At 40.2% G+C, this 15,629-nt stretch overlaps 4 long non-coding RNA genes across 32 annotated transcripts; 1 reads left to right on the top strand and 3 right to left on the bottom strand.

Moving 5' to 3' along the window:
• The first annotated feature begins 538 nt into the window (after nucleotides 1-538).
• LOC147127497 (uncharacterized) lies at nucleotides 539-13,615 on the top strand. Of its 20 annotated transcripts, none has more exons than XR_015084454.1 (14): nucleotides 539-593; nucleotides 871-952; nucleotides 2,470-2,651; nucleotides 2,877-2,932; nucleotides 3,042-3,125; nucleotides 3,619-3,697; nucleotides 3,837-8,074; nucleotides 8,164-8,250; nucleotides 9,840-9,945; nucleotides 11,333-11,516; nucleotides 11,751-12,168; nucleotides 12,269-12,345; nucleotides 12,418-12,576; nucleotides 12,668-13,615. It is a non-coding gene; the product is annotated as an uncharacterized LOC147127497 (long non-coding RNA). The 20 variants fall into 20 exon arrangements; XR_015084449.1 differs by having other exon boundaries at nucleotides 3,616-3,697; XR_015084453.1 differs by having other exon boundaries at nucleotides 3,039-3,125.
• Nucleotides 2,447-5,438, bottom strand: LOC147127499 (uncharacterized). 9 transcript variants are annotated; one of them, XR_015084431.1, is made up of 11 exons: nucleotides 4,621-5,438; nucleotides 4,243-4,283; nucleotides 4,003-4,100; nucleotides 3,845-3,900; nucleotides 3,578-3,670; nucleotides 3,390-3,483; nucleotides 3,166-3,303; nucleotides 3,036-3,107; nucleotides 2,846-2,972; nucleotides 2,713-2,773; nucleotides 2,447-2,632 (listed from the first exon to the last, which is right to left on the bottom strand). It is a non-coding gene; the product is annotated as an uncharacterized LOC147127499 (long non-coding RNA). The 9 variants fall into 9 exon arrangements; XR_015084438.1 differs by having other exon boundaries at nucleotides 3,578-3,900; nucleotides 4,621-4,665; nucleotides 5,306-5,412; XR_015084436.1 differs by having other exon boundaries at nucleotides 3,578-3,900; nucleotides 4,003-4,283; nucleotides 4,621-4,665; nucleotides 5,306-5,412.
• On the bottom strand, nucleotides 11,298-12,149 carry LOC147127498 (uncharacterized). Its single transcript, XR_015084462.1, has 4 exons — nucleotides 11,882-12,149; nucleotides 11,720-11,815; nucleotides 11,578-11,641; nucleotides 11,298-11,497 (listed from the first exon to the last, which is right to left on the bottom strand). It is a non-coding gene; the product is annotated as an uncharacterized LOC147127498 (long non-coding RNA).
• Nucleotides 12,393-14,139, bottom strand: LOC147127496 (uncharacterized). Of its 2 annotated transcripts, XR_015084441.1 has the most exons (6): nucleotides 14,028-14,139; nucleotides 13,604-13,693; nucleotides 13,155-13,302; nucleotides 12,906-12,966; nucleotides 12,726-12,841; nucleotides 12,393-12,549 (listed from the first exon to the last, which is right to left on the bottom strand). It is a non-coding gene; the product is annotated as an uncharacterized LOC147127496 (long non-coding RNA). The 2 variants fall into 2 exon arrangements; XR_015084440.1 differs by lacking the exon at nucleotides 12,906-12,966 and having other exon boundaries at nucleotides 13,258-13,302.
• Nucleotides 14,140-15,629: the final 1,490 nt, after the last annotated feature.

Below are 15,629 nucleotides of genomic sequence, written 5' to 3'. Positions count from 1 at the left end.
CAGCATCTGATGTGTCAAGGTTAAACCTTAAAACAGATATAGTGTATTGGAAAAACAAAACAAAAATAAAAATGACCAAAAAGTTTGAGATAAGTTTTGATTTTTTAAATTGAAATTAAATAATCAAACACAAGCACTTATCTCTCACTGCAGTGAGAATGGCAAATGCAAGGCTCAAAGTGATTCTAATTTTCACAAAACATTGGGCACTTTAGAACAAACTATGGATACATGAAGGTATATAGGCTACAGCTATGTATTATTATTTTTTTGTTTAATCTTCCAAGACCAAAAGGCGAAGGAAATTGTGATTATTCATAACAGGGTTACTGTTGTATACATGATGCGATGTTGTTTGAAGAGACGTTACAATTAAGGCAATTTATCAAACATGCGCTCTACCTACATAGATAACATCAGAGGATAGCATCTGCTTGCCAAATGCCTTTGCGATCTCTTGTACAGTAGGTGGCGATACGCACCAAGGAGATGTAATCCGCCAAAAACGTTGAAGAAGAATTAGTAGAAGCAGAAGAAGGCTATACATCCGGTTCAATGAGAAGTTCTTCCGGTGACTACGAGCGGTGTTTTCAGTGAGTAATTTAAACATTTTAAACAGTCTGTTTGCCGTTTTAATGTAAATGTACATATGTACACAATTTTAGCAGCATAATTACGTCACTTAGGCCCTCTGGTTTGTTTATTGTTACTCGCAACGTCACTGGAAGCTCGCTAGCTATCATAAAAAAAATATCAACAAAAGTGGCCGGGTAGCTAGCACGCCCACAAGTAGCACTCAGCTGTCAATCAAAAGTCAATCAAGGAAAGCTTTTGACTTGGATGCTGTTTTGTATGTATTCCACACTAAAGATGATGTCTGGAAGAGTGATGGCTTCATAATCTGCTGCTGGTTGTCTACCTGCACATGTCACCGTCAACATACTCTTCAAAGGTACTCTATGCTGCTTTTTCCTTCCATTTTCTACTGTGTAGCATTATGCCTCTGGTGACGATAGAGGGTCAAAACATTAGGTACAACAGCACCGTCTAATGAAAATATGCTTTTAGTAAATCATCTTCTATTAGACCTATTTGAGAAAATATTTAAGCACCTCAAAATATACTGTATATTTTTATATAAATGTTTACACTAATTTACAATATTTTAATGTTTAAAAATTAATGTGATTTTTCCATATTATAGGAAACATGAATTTTCTTCAATTCAACAGCATTCTCAAGGTGCCTTAAAGGTTTTTAGTTACCTTGACAATTTGGGGCTTTGTGACTACAGCTAGGGTTACTCAGTGTTGCCAACTTTTTTGCATAATAAAAAATAAATAAAATAAAAATGAAATGAATCAAAATAATAAAAATCGAGTCGCAAGTTACCTATTTTTCTTGTAGTTAACTAAATACTTTTACAACAATGAAAACTAACCGAAAGTACATCTTACATTAGAGGGTGACACGGGAGTGTATTTTGACAACTTTTCAACAAACATTTTTTTTCTTTTTTTTTTTAAGCGAAATAGAAAGTCATATACTTCCAACTAAGATAACCCACACAAACATTGACTGTAAAATGCTTTTAAATTGTCTGGTTAGCTTTACTGTACAATAAATTGTTCAATTTGAATCTTTGCGTTTTCTTGGTCAGTGTGCCCTCAACTCATTTGAAGCCTTTCATGCATGCTGGTCACTGCAGTGGAAAACTCGTCAAAGGCTGCTTGAAGTCTTGAGGTGAGAGTTGCACATCAGTCACTGCTACTGTGGACACAAGTGTAACATCACTACTCCTGTATGTCTCCTCATGACTCAAAACTCGAGGAATCTTTAAATTCATCGAGCTTTGAGTCATGTGAGATGGAGGGGAACAGTAAAAGACTTGTGTCCCATGTAGTGACTGAACTGCAACTTTGACCTGAAAACTCAAAAGTGCCTCCGAAAACCTATTTGCTGCTAGGACCGCCCCCTAACTCCGCCCAATTTTGCTTCCACCAATCGTGGCACAGCTTGAATTTGCATAACCAATCAGAATGCAGCGATTTGCATAGCCACGCCCACTTTTAACAAAACCGACCAATCAGAACACTTCAAAATACGCATGACCACGCCCCTTTTCCAACCCACCAATCGTGGCGTCTCTCATTTGCATAGCCACGCCTCCTTTTCAGCCAATCACAGCATTTGATCCCCATTGCTCCACCCACTTCCAGAGCCATCAGCGAATCAGGGAGCTTCATTCCAGCCTAGCCACGCCCACTTTCTAGTATTTCTTCCCCCAAAATCTTTTGAAAAAAAATTTACGGAAAAAAAACTCTGGAAAAAAAAAAAAAAATGCAGAATTTTTTTTAGGTTTTGGTTTTTTTAATTTAAGATTCATAAAGATAGATTTTTATGATGTGTTTCAGAATGGAGTTGAGAGTTAAAGTGTTGTTTGTAAATCAAGCTTTATTTATTTTGCAGAGTAGACAATCACAAAGCATAAAAAACAAGTTGCAAGTTGGATGACAGTCTGCTCGTTGCCGCTTGGTGAAGTGGTCGGCCAGCCAGAAGAACGAAGACAAGCGTCGGACCTTGCTCGGTGAAGTGGTCGGCCAGCGAGAGGAACCTGGACAAGCGTGTGGACCTAAGACAAAAAGACATCCGTGAGTTAAAAGTTAAGTCAACGTATGGTGCAGAAAAAGATGGTTTGGGCTTGAAACCTACCAGCGATAATGTAAATGTTCACAGCTGTATTGTGATGGAAGCTGATCATGTTCCTCGCTGCCTAGAAAGGGGAAGAAAAATATTTGATCAAAGTTAGGAGGATTGTGCAATGGAAAGCATTTAAAGAGCGTACCGTCTAAGTGTAAATGTCTCCCACTTTTCAGGTTGCCTCAAAGTTTGGCTTCAGCACCTTGTGGATGAGGAAGCAGCAGCAAGAAAAGCAAGTGTTGCTGGTCTCGGGCTGTTAGCAGTGCGCCAAACTGGACACAACGAAAATTCAACTTTGTCGAGACAACTGGAACATGCTTCCTTTTCCTTCTTACCAGCAGTGGGCTCATCCTCAGGCAGACGCACTTTGAGTCACATTTCACCTCATAGCACTCCAGCGGCTCCATCTGCATGACGAGGAACATGTGAGTAGACAATTTTATTACTAACGAGAAACTCAGTTACCTTTGACTGTACGCTTCTGCAGGAGCTCATTGATGCAGTCATTAAGATCATCATGGCAGGCTTCACGCTGTGCACCATTCAAGTTGGGGTGGGTGGGATGTTGACTAGTTGGACGACATGAAAACTGTCTCCTCGTTGCTGCATGGTGAAGTCGTCACTTGAGTCAAAAGTTAACTCCAAAGCTTGTGGCATCAGCAACATGCCATGAGAATGTAGTGATTCACCTCTAATGACAAGGAACATGGCGACTCATTTTTAGTTGACTTTATGATCAGCTGGTTGAGCTCTGAAATTCTGGACTGGTGTAGATGGACAAACCTGCAAACAACAAAAATAAGGAATCAGTCAAGCTGCCATTTAGTATGTTTATTTGCAGGTCTCAATATTGGAAAATGTAGGCAGCTGTGAGGACCTTCCACATGTTTAAGAAGAATTTGTCGCTTTGCCCAGCAGGTGGAGGGTCTTGCTGGCAGAGTTCCTGACGGCACTCTCACTGGAAGCGGCACTGCATGCAAAGTCAAAGAAAAGGCAGGTGAGTGCTCTTAAAACATGCAGAGTATGTTGGAGCTTGTGTGACCTGTCACCATGTTGGACAGGAAGTTGATCATGACACCATGTTTCTTGATGGCCTGCGCCAAGTACTTTGACTCAAAGTTTGTCTTTGGCAACAGGTTTGAACCTTGACGAAGTTGACATGTTGATCCATGCAGCATGGCTCAGGTTCTTTAGTGCCACCTGGTACACAAGAGCAGGACAAAAAATGCATAAAAGATAAAGTAAATTGTGGAGCAGGAGTCTTCAATGCTGTTCTTCCCATCTCTTCCTGCTGCAACACACCTGATTCAAAACATCCAGGAAACATGCCCTCGAGGAACAGGATTGAAGACCACTGTTGAGTTTCCTGACTGCAGTGTCTCAATACAGCTTCGGCAAAACTGCATAAGAAAAACAAATGCTCACTTCATACAGCCTTGTTGGACAGATCTCAGTTAAACCGTTATGACTGCAGAATGGGGAATGAAGGGAAAAAACAGTCTGCAGTGGACAGCGATGGAAAGTCACACCAGGTCTCCTCACCCTCCTTCAATCCCATCCAGAATCTTGGCTGGTGCTTCTTCCTGGAGTGATACTAGGTTCTTTAAATTACAGTGTTGCCATTGAGTGTGTGTTCACACCTGACTCAGGTGTGTCACATCAAGGTCCAGGAAGTAAAAACACTGCCACAGATAGGCTTTAGGCACAGGTGTTTCTAGCCAAACAGCAGGTAACGAGCTCCCCCGGAGCTGGTTGATTAGAAGCACCTGTGGCTTAAGTCAAACTGTGGCAGGGTTTCTACTTTTTGGACCTGGATTTGACACACCGCTGCTGATTGGTGATTTCACAGGAGGCCCCCCTGGTCAGCGCCTGCTGAAATAATTAGTTAAACATTTATACATGTATGAAAGAGTGTTTTACCAGTGAGAAGAGCAGAGCTGGACGCCTCTTCAACAGTGTGGTGGCCTGAAACATTAACAAAAGCATGCTAATTTTAAATAGTCAGCTTTACAAGCTAGTGGCCAAGCAGCCTGACTTTTGGTAGACATGTTGTAGACCTGCAAAAGTCATGCCCCAAAAAGACACAGCAAGTCAGCCATTTTAAGAGTCGTTTGGGCCATAAAGTGTGAGCCAGTAGACAGAAATAAAGAGAAAACACACAGCTACTTGGTTTAGTCTGTTTAATGTTGTATATATAAAACAGGAATTATTCCATTCTGTTGAAGATGCAAAGCCTGTGGACAGAAATTAGACAATTACCATGCATGAAAATATTGATTGTTTAATTGCTAATTTCGGTACACGTTTTGTCTACTTACCTTCAGCAAAACGACACCTTTTCCAGATGCTGGAAAACGTTCGAGCAAACGCTTCGACAGTCACAGTCTCACAAACAAACATTAAATACTTAAATTGCGACGCCCCAAAATGCGTTTTGGTGCAATTTATGTTAGCATAATAGTAGAAGACATGAATTGCCAACTCTAGAGCAAACGTTTTAGCTTAGCGGGTTAGCAATGAGCACGTCCAAAGTGTTACTTTACGTTCAAAGCAAATAGCAAAAGCAGATTAGTTTTAAAGAAGCTGTTAAAGAGTAAACACTCGCCTTGCCAAAGTTTGCGATGATCTTGTGGAGATGCGTGCGGAGCTGCAAATGGACGGGAACGACTGGAGGCTGTCAGAGGTGAGAACGGTAGTTCCGTTCCTCTCGACTTAAATAGGTTTCCGGTGATGACGTCACCCCCCCCCCTCCCAAAAAAACAAAAAAAAAACAAATTTGCACAGAATATAATGGTAAAGAAGCTCTGTTGCATTGAAGCAGCGGGACCGAAATAATAAAGCATGGTTGACACCAGCTGGCTTCGAACCCGATCTGTCTCCTTGGTAAGCGATCACTTATACCACACGACTACTGCTTGGTGTTTACCGGGGCATTTGTTTGTAGTATCAAGCATATATTGTAAAACGGTTGAATGCCTATAATGCTAAAGTATAAGTATAACCAACCGATCAGTAATAGTAGAGCTAACTTGGTCGAGTGGTTTATGACCTTGCATGGTGTTCTTGGAACTCGGGTTCGATTCTTGCTTTGTGCTTCGTTTAGGTTGTAAATGTAACACAAGATGAGGATCGAACTAGAGTCTCCGGAACCCCACGTAAAGTCTTTTTCCATTCGACCATCTTGGCGGAGATTTTTCGATTTTTTAATTCAGTATATGTATTGGATTACGGTCCACGGTTAAAGCGCGTATTTCCCTGGAGTCATCCAAGCTGTTCCATCCATTACCCGAGCCGCTGTAAAAAAAGGAAATACAACTGGGGTGATGGTTGGCATCCCTCGTGAAGTGGTGACTTACACTGCTGAAGCCCTGGACTATGTGACGACACTCAAACCCACCAGTGTTCACCACCGCTAACTTCACGATCAGGAGGGTTTGCAAATTCAATGACAAAGAGTCACTGTAGTTTGTTATTTTGCTTTTTAGTGATCGTGCTTGAATAAAACACACAAGTGTCTTCTTGTCTACTTCAGTCAGAAACAAAACATCGATACTACGCACAATCACAAATGTTGAGTTCAGTTGTTTCAAGATGCTTTAATGATAAGGGCAACTCTGCTGGAAGGTTGACACACTGGAGGTGGTCTCGTTTCGCTGGGGGTTGGGAGGGTGTCTGCCGTCTCTCCTGTTCTGACAGGTCTGTCGCTGCAACGCACAGAGAAACATGGTGACATTAAATTACCGGTAAATAATAATAACTATTGGGGAGAAAATGGGAAGATTTTCTGAGGGCCCCAATAATTTCACCGCCCCAAAGTATTTATGTGTTATCTGGAACCGTTCATTAAAGTTAAAAACAAACCGCAAATGGCCGTGGATGGCTGGTGATTGATGGACTTTGATGATCTAAGATGGTTTCTCGGCAGTAATGAAATCAATTGGCAATGCACCTTGAGTCAGCAAATCCTATAATATTGACTATTGTCATGATTTTATGTCTCAGCATATTGAGGCGGTATGAAAAAAAAAAACACTTGCTAAATAGAGTTCTCAATCAAGGCCCCCAAAGTCAAAACATTAAAAAATATAGTATCCATTGTCTAGTCTTTAAAATGAAAATAACAACTTCGTGAAAAAAAACCTCCTTTAACCCTTTTCTTCCTAAAAGTGAATACAAAAAAAACCCCAACAAACTACTTATGCCAGTCTTTTTGTCAGGCAAATAGGCTTCTGAGTGATTTGTTTGGGTGAGAAAATTTTAAGTGTGTGAAAGTCATTTTCTTCCTGATCCAATTTTTGACATTGATGACTCCAGAACGCTCGACCGCATGTCACCACTACCTCAAATACCAGTCAAAATCCAAGAGAAAACGTAAATGACAGCATGACATACAGTTCTGTGTCATGCAGATTTGTTGTTTTTTGCTCGACAGTAATAGTTGTGGATTGACGTACCTTGAATTTTATATTCATAGCTTCAGATAGCTGCAACATTAGACTTGATCAGGGTTTTGGGGTCGATTATTATTTTTATTATTATTATTGAATGTCGATTATTAATTGCCCTACAATGTTTGTCCACTATTTACGTGACGCTAATGTATGTGCCGAAGTTAGCACTTTCTCGAAGCCGTTTGGCTCCGTTACGGGAAATGTACATATTCGCTAACTGTATTGACTTCTTGCGTCGCGAGAATAACTCAACTCACATTCAGCATGACCACAGTACAGTTTATCGTGTATCCTTGTTGCAAATGTTGAGTGCGTCTGTCATCAACCGAGCTTGTTCGAACGAACAACACGCCTGCCTGCTGGCACCTGTGACACGCTGAATGGGCGTGACCGGAAATTATTATTATTCATAACAGGGTTAATGTTGTACACACGATGCGGTGTTCTTGTTTGAAGGGACGTTGCGATTAAGGAAATTGAATGTCAAACATGCGGTTTTGTTTCCATTTGAATTGAGCTTGTCAGTTACCACACACATTACTTTGTCTTTGACCTACCTACGGTAGATAACATCAGAGGATACCATCTGCTTGCCAAATGTAGTTGGGATCTCTTGTACAGTAGGCGGCGATACGTACCAAGGAGATGTAATCCGCCAAAACTTTGAAGAAGAATTAGTAGAAGAAGAAGAAGGCTATACATCCGGTTCAATGAAAAAATGTCCCGGTGACGACAAGTTATGTTTTCAGTGAGTAATTTAAACATTTTAAACAGTCTATTTGCCGTTTTAATGTAATTGTATATATGTACACAATTTAGGAGGATAATTACGTCACTTAGGCTTTCTAGTGTGTTTATTGTTACTCTCTACGTCAATGGAAGCTCGCTAGCTATTGTAAAACAATATCAACAAAGGTGGCCAGGTAGCTAGCACGCCCACCAGTAGCACTTAGCTGTCAATTAAGGAAAGCCTTTGACTTGCATGTTGTTTTGTATGTTTTCCACACCAAAGCTGATGTCCACAATGGAAGAGTGATGGCTTCACAACCTCCTGCTGGTTGTCTACCTGCACATGTCACGGTCAACATATTTTTCAAAGGTACTGCATGCTGCTTTTTGCTTCCATTTTCTTCTATGTAGCATTATGCCTCTGGTGACTACAGAGGGTCAAAACATTCGGTACAACAGCACAGTCTAACGAGACGGAATATTATTTTCTAAATATGCTCTCAGTAAATTGTGTCTATTAGACCTTTTTGAGAAAATCTTGAAGTACCTCAAAATATACAGTATATTTTATTATGTAAATATTTGCACCAATTTACAATAGTTTAATGTTTAAAAATCAATAAATGTGATTTCTCTGTATTAAAGGAAAACATGAATTTTCTTCAATTCAAAAGCAATCTCAGGTGCCTTTTAGTTACCTTGACAACTTATGACTATAGCTAAGGTTACTCAGTGTTGCCAATTTGGCAACTTTTGCAAAATAAAAATAAAATGAGTAAAAATAATAAAAATCGAGTAGCAAGTTACCTATTGTTTTTATAGTTAGCTAAATAGTTTTACAAAAATGAAAACTAACTGAAAGTACATCTTGCATTAGAGGGTGACGCGGGAGTGTATTTTCACTCCCCTCCCATTCACGCTCACAGTAAAAAAAAAACAATAACTTGCCTTTTACTCATTTATTGAACAACTTTTTTTCTCACTATTCCGTGCAACATTTTACTTACAATTGAAGGGCTCAACAGTAACTTTTGCACTGGTAACAAGCAATGGCTGACAAATCAGGTCAATTATTTTTTAAAAGAAACTTAAGACATCAGCAAAAAGCAGTGAAAGGAGAGCTGACAGCTGAACTTCAAATTTGTTTCACCTGTATATATTGTGCCAAACCTTCGAGTATGTGGTGTAGAAGTGCATCTTCACTGAGAGGTGTCTTGAATATGTTGGTGACCAAATGTATGGTAGTCTCTTTGTGCTGGGCTTTTGAGGCTCTTTCTTTGGCATTGTCATTAAATAAAAAGTCGTTAAATAGAAAAGCCATTACATAAATATACATTAAATATATATATATATATATATATATATATATATATATTATATATATATATTATATATTTATATATATTATATATTTATATATATTATATATATATATTATATATTATATATTTATATATATTATATATATATATATTATATATTTATATATATTATATATTTATATATATTATATATATATATATCTACATAATTTATATTTTTATATATATATTTTATATATATTCTCTCTCTCTCTATATATATTTTTTTTATTTATTTTATTTTTTTTATATAGATATGTATATCTATGAGATTTGAAGTTGTAATCTTAATTTGTCAATTTAAAAAGTTGTTTAGTTTTGACAAAATAGAAAGTCATAGACTTCCAAGATAATGTAGTGTTGTAAGAGTAAAGTGATATCTTCACAAGGGGAAGTAAAGGAATGATATCAGAGGAGCAGTTTGTTGCCGGTTGTACTAGTTTTACTGTTTGTGTCCAGTTGAACAATGTTGAACTTCTCAATATTTCAGCATATAAACTGAGTTTTCAGTTTATAGTTAATCTTAAAATTATTATTTTTTTAAATCTTTTTTTCTGTGCAGAAGAGTGTTGCTCACTGCTTTTGCGTTTGTTTTCAGGCTGACCGGATGGAGGAGGCTTGGGGCTCAAAAGGTGCAGCCGACAGACTTGTGGGACATGCGGAAGGGAGAAGGGAAGAGAAGGGCGGCCTGCATTTGGACCCGTGTGAGTATTGAGCAGTGTCGTGTGCTTGAGGGGCTGATGTGTGATGTCACATTGTGGACGTGAGCGCACCGACCTCTCTCTCACTCAACTTAAGCTTCTGCCTCAAACATAGACAACATGAACATCGTCAGACACTTCTGGACATGTTTTTAAATGATAATGATGTGGGCTAAGTCAGTTGAAAAAAATGTTTTTTTTAAAGTATATTTTTTAGTAACTTGGTTCAAAACATGTCCAGAAGTGTGTGATGATGATGTTGTGCAGTAGCTGGCACTTAGTTTTTGTCCCAGTGAGAGAGATCGGATGTGCTCACATCCCTCTTGGCGCCACATCTACTAAGTGTGCATCTGTCATTTGAAGTAAGTGACATCACACATGAGCTCGTCAAGCACGCAACACTTAAGCTGCTTGTCGTCAATGTTTGTGTGTGCAACTTGAGTTAGCCCGCACAAACATTGACTGTAAAATGCTTTTAAATTGTCTGGTTAGCTTTACTGTACAATAAATTGTTCAATTTGAATCTTTGCGTTTTCTTGGTCAGTGTGCCCTCAACTCATTTGAAGCCTTTCATGCATGCTGGTCACTGCAGTGGAAAACTCTTCAAAGGCTGCTTGAAGTCTTGAGGTGAGAGTTGCACATCAGTCACTGCTACTGTGGACACAAGTGTAACATCACTACTCCTGTTTGTCTCCTCATGACTCAAAACTCGAGGAATCTTTGAATTCATTGAGCTTTGGGTCATGTGAGATGGAGGGGAACAGTGAAAGACTTGTGTCCCATGTAGTGACTGAACTGCAACTTTGACCTGAAGACTCAAAAGTGCCTCCGAAAACCTATTTGCTGCTAGGACCGCCCCTAACTCCGCCCAATTTTGCTTCCACCAATCGTGGCACAGCTTGAATTTGCATAACCAATCAGAAGGCAGCGATTTGCATAGCCACGCCCACTTTTACTGAACCGACCAATCAGAACGTGCCAAAATACACATGACCACGCCCCCTTTTCAACCCACCAATCACGGCGTATCTCATTTGCATAGCCACGCCCCCTTTTCAACCAATCACAGCATTTGAACCCCATTGCTCCACCCACTTCCAGAGCCATCAGCGAATCAGGGAGCTTCATTCCAGCCGAGCCACGCCCACTTTCTAGTATTTCTTCCCCCAAAATATTTTGAAAAAAAATTCTGGGGAAAAAAAATTCTGGAAAAAAAAAATTCTGGAAAAAAAAAAATTCTAGAAAAAAAAAAAAAAAAAAAAAAAAGCAGAATCTTTAGGTTTTTTTTTTTTTAATTTGAGATTAATAAAGTTAGATTTTTATGATGTGTTTAAGAATGGAGTTGAGAGTTAAAGTGTTGTTTGTAAATCAAGCTTTATTTATTTTGCAGAGTAGACAATCACAAAGCATAAAAAAACAAGTTGCAGGTTGGATGACAGTCTGCTCGTTGCCGCTTGGTGAAGTGGTCGGCCAGCCAGAAGAACGAAGACAAGCGTCGGGACCTTGCTTGGTGAAGTGGTCGGCCAGCGAGAGGAACCTGGACAAGCGTGTGGACCTAAGACAAAAAGACATCCGTGAGTTAAAAGTTAAGTCAACGTATGGTGCAGAAAAAGACGTTTTTGGCTTGTCACCTACCAGCAATCAAGATGTAAGTGATCAAAGCTGCATTATGGTGGAAGCTGATCATGTTCCTCGCTGCCTAGAAAGGGAAAGAAAACCATTTGATCAAAGAAGTTGTCATGAGGATTGTGCAATGGAAAGCATTTAAAGAGCGTACCGTCTAAGTGTAAATGTCTCCCACTTCTCAGGTTGCCTCAAAGTGTTGCTGGCATGCGGCTCTGCGCTGGTCTCTGGCTGTTAGCAGTGCGCCAAACTGGACACAAGAACAAAAATTCAACTTTGTCGAGACAACTGGAACATGCTTCCTTTTCCTTCTTACCAGCAGTGGGCTCATCCTCAGGCAGACGCACTTTGAGTCACGTTTCACCTCGTAGCACTCCAGTGGCTCCATCTGCATGACAAGGAACATGTGAGTAGACACCAATTATATTACTAAGCAGAAATGCAGTTAGGTTTGAATGTTCTGCAGGAGCTCCAAGTTGATGCAGTCATCGAGATCATCATGGCAAGATTCAGGCTGTGCACCATTCAAGTTGGATGATGTGAAGTCTTCAGTTGGCCAGCAAGGAGCGCACCAACCAGCGTATGGACCTAGGACAAATACACGTGAGTCAAAGCTTGTAGCATCAGCTACTTGGCATGAATGTAGTGTTTTACCTGTAACAGCAAGGAGCCTAGTGACTCATTTTGGTTGACTTTACTGTAGACTGGAACCTTCTACTGTGGCAGCTGGTCCAGCACGATGAACTTTGAAGCAGGCCGTGCTCCTGAAACTCTGAACTAGTGAGGAGACTTCTCCAGGATGGACAAACAAATGAGACCAGTCAAGCTGCTATTTAGAATATTTATTTGCAGGTCTCAACATTGAAAACGTAGGCAGCTTTGAGGACCTGCCACATGTTTATGTAGCATTCGTCTCTTCGCCGGGCCGGTCGGTCGAGGGCCTCACTGGCAGAGTCCTTGGCGGCACTCTTACTGGAAGCGGCACTGCATGCAAAGTCAAAGAAAAAGCAGGTGAGTGCTCTTAAAACATGCAGAGTTTTCTGTAGCTTGTGTAACCCGTCAGCATGTTAATCATGCCATGTTTCCTGATGGCCTGCACCAGCACCACCGAGACCAAGTCAACTACTTGGATTCATCAAGTTTTGGCAACAGGTCCGAACCTTAAAGAGGAGGTCGCAAGTTGATGCATGCTGAATGGATCAGGTTCTTCAGCGCCACCAGCTGGACAGGAGCAGGACAGACTTGATTCACAGCTCTCAGTGAAGCTCCATCATGGCTGCATAAAAAGAGTGAAAAAAGTTGGCAATGAATGCTGCTGGAAAGTCACCAGGTCTCCTCACCCTCCTTCATTCTCATCCAGAATCTTGGCTGGGGCTTCTTCCTGCAGCAATACAAGTTCCCCTGCCCCCCAAACAATTAGTGTTGTCATTGAGTGCATGACTAGTGCATGAAAGCAAAACCCCTGCCTCAGTTCGGCTTTAGCCACAGGTGTTTCTACTCAACCAGCAGGTAACGAGCTCCCCAGAACTGGTTAAGTAGAAGCACCTGTGGCTACAGCCAAACTGTGGTAGGGTTTTGACTTTCTGTACCTGGATTTGACACTCCTCTGCTGATTGATTGTATCACAGGAGTCCCCCTGGTTAGCACCTGCAGAAATAAACATTTGTTCATGTATGAAAGCATGTGTTTTACCAGTGAGGAGAGCAGAGCTGGACGTCTCTTCAACAGCATGGTGGCCTGAAAGACATGGTAACAAGCATGCTACTTTTAAATGTTCAGCTTTGCAAGATAGTGGCTAGCAACCTGACTTTAAGTGAGCCATTTTAAGTGTTATTAATTTAGGCCATTGTATTATAGATGTGAGACAAAAAAAAACACTCAACACAGATACTAGAGTTCATCTGTTTAATAATGAAATCTTACATATTAAAAACACAGGATTCTGTCATTTTGCTGTCAATCTGGCCGTTCTGTTTAAAATGCAAACCTGTGGACAAAAAAATGAGACAATTAGATACACTTGATTAAAACTGGTTACCTCTGAATCCGTCGGCCGTTTTAGGGTCCATTTTATTTGTTTTTTTTGATCCGTGGACAGCCCAAAACGGCGCTTTGGTCCAGATCGATGCTGGGGGGGAAAAAAAATTGATTAAATGCTTCAATAGTCAACTCCCACAAAGTGCCTGCATTATTGTTGAACAAACATGAACTTAACCACGGTTAAATACTTGAATTATTGCGTTCATTAATTTAATCAGCACGTACGCCCATAAAATGCGTTTTGATGCAATTTAAGGTCGTAGAAGATGTTATTTGCCGACGCTAGAGCAAACGTTTTAGTTCAGCATGTTAGTGCTTAAAAAAAAAAAAAAAGAAGGTCCAAAGTGTTACTTTACGTTCAAGGTGTGCAAAAGCAGTGAAGGGGTTTTAAAAGGCTTTTAATGCATGAAAAGTACACTCACCTTGTCATAGGTTTTCGATGATCTTGTGGAGATGCGTGCGGAGGTGCAGAAGGACGAGCACGACCGGAGCCTGGCAGAGTTGAGAAAGAATGATTAGCCCGTTTGTCCCTACTTAAATAGGTTTCCGGTGATGACGTCACATCCCTCCCAAAAAAATACAAAATAAAACTTCATGCAGAAATCAGATTGCCAAGGAGTTTATGACATGAGAAAAACGAGAGCAACATACTACAACTTGATCTACTTGGCACCATGGGGATTCGAACCCACTTCGCTGTGTAGGAAACGTCAAGTTCTTTACCACCCTACTATTGCTCAGTTATGAGATAGTGGTCTGTTAGTCATATTCATCAAAGAGTTCAGACAATGGGACAAAAATGATGTCCACACTACGGTATAAATACAACCAACCAATGTTCGGATCTATATCCACGTTGGTACAATGGTTAGTGACAATACCTAATCTTCTGTAGACTCGGGTTCGAATCTAACCTTTGCTTTCCATTAAATTTGTAAATGGAACCCAAAGTGAGGATCGAACACGGGTCGCCGCAGTCACACTGCAAGTTTTATACCATTTTGCCATCTGGATGGAGAAATCTCGAAATATTTGGGTGTATTTATCGTGATGCCCTGTGTTCAATCTATTAAATACGAACTATCGAAGAGTTAGACAACATTCGATTTGGTCCAATGGTTAATGACAATACGTAGCCTTCGGGAGACTCGGGTTCGAATCTTACTTTGTTCTCCATTTCATTTGTAAATGGAACGCAAAGTGAGGATTGAACCCGTGTCTCCGGAACCACACGCCAAGTCTTATACCATTTTGCCATCTGGATGGAGAAATCTCGAAATTTTTGGGTGTATTTATCGTGATGCCCAGTGTTCAATCTCTTAAATACGAACTATCGAAGAGTTAGACAACATTCGATTTGGTCCAATGGTTAATGACCATACGTAGCCTTCGGGAGACTCGGGTTCGAATCTTACTTTGTTCTCCATTTCATTTGTAAATGGAACGCAAAGTGAGGATTGAACCCGTGTCTCCGGAACCACACGCCAAGTATTATTCCATTTTGCCATCTGGATGGAGAAATCTCGAAATTTTTGGGTGTATTTGCAGTCATCCAAGCAGTTACAAAAGGAAATAATTGGAGAGATGTTTGGCATCCCTCTTGAAGTGGTCAATTACACCACTAACGTCCCTCGTGGACTAAATTGACAACACTCAAATCTAACAAATAATCCCACCCAGTCTTTACAAATTGCTAACTTCATGATGTCCTCCATCAGGAAAGAGTTTGCAATGTCTACTTGGTTTGAAATTGAAGACAAAAACGACAAAGAGTCAGTGTACGTTTGTTAATTTTCTTTATTGGTGATTGTGAATAAAGCAAGTGTCTTCTTGTCTGCTTCAGTCAAAAACAAAACATCCACACACACAGTCACAAATGGTACATTCAGTTGTTTTAAGATGCTTTAATGGAAAGGGCTGAATTGTATTTGAAGGAGTTTTTCGGAAAAAAGAAAAAAGAAAAGACAATGTGGTAAGACATTTTTACGCCTTACTATATGTGGTCATTTCCCACCCCAAAAACG

The sequence above is a fragment of the Filicampus tigris genome, chromosome 21 (assembly GCF_054856515.1).
Source record: "Filicampus tigris isolate MCC_2025a chromosome 21, RoL_Ftig_1.0, whole genome shotgun sequence".
Lineage (NCBI taxonomy): Eukaryota > Metazoa > Chordata > Actinopteri > Syngnathiformes > Syngnathidae > Filicampus > Filicampus tigris.
Note: the sequence above shows the minus strand (reverse complement) of the source record. Positions and strands in the feature narration are given on the sequence as shown.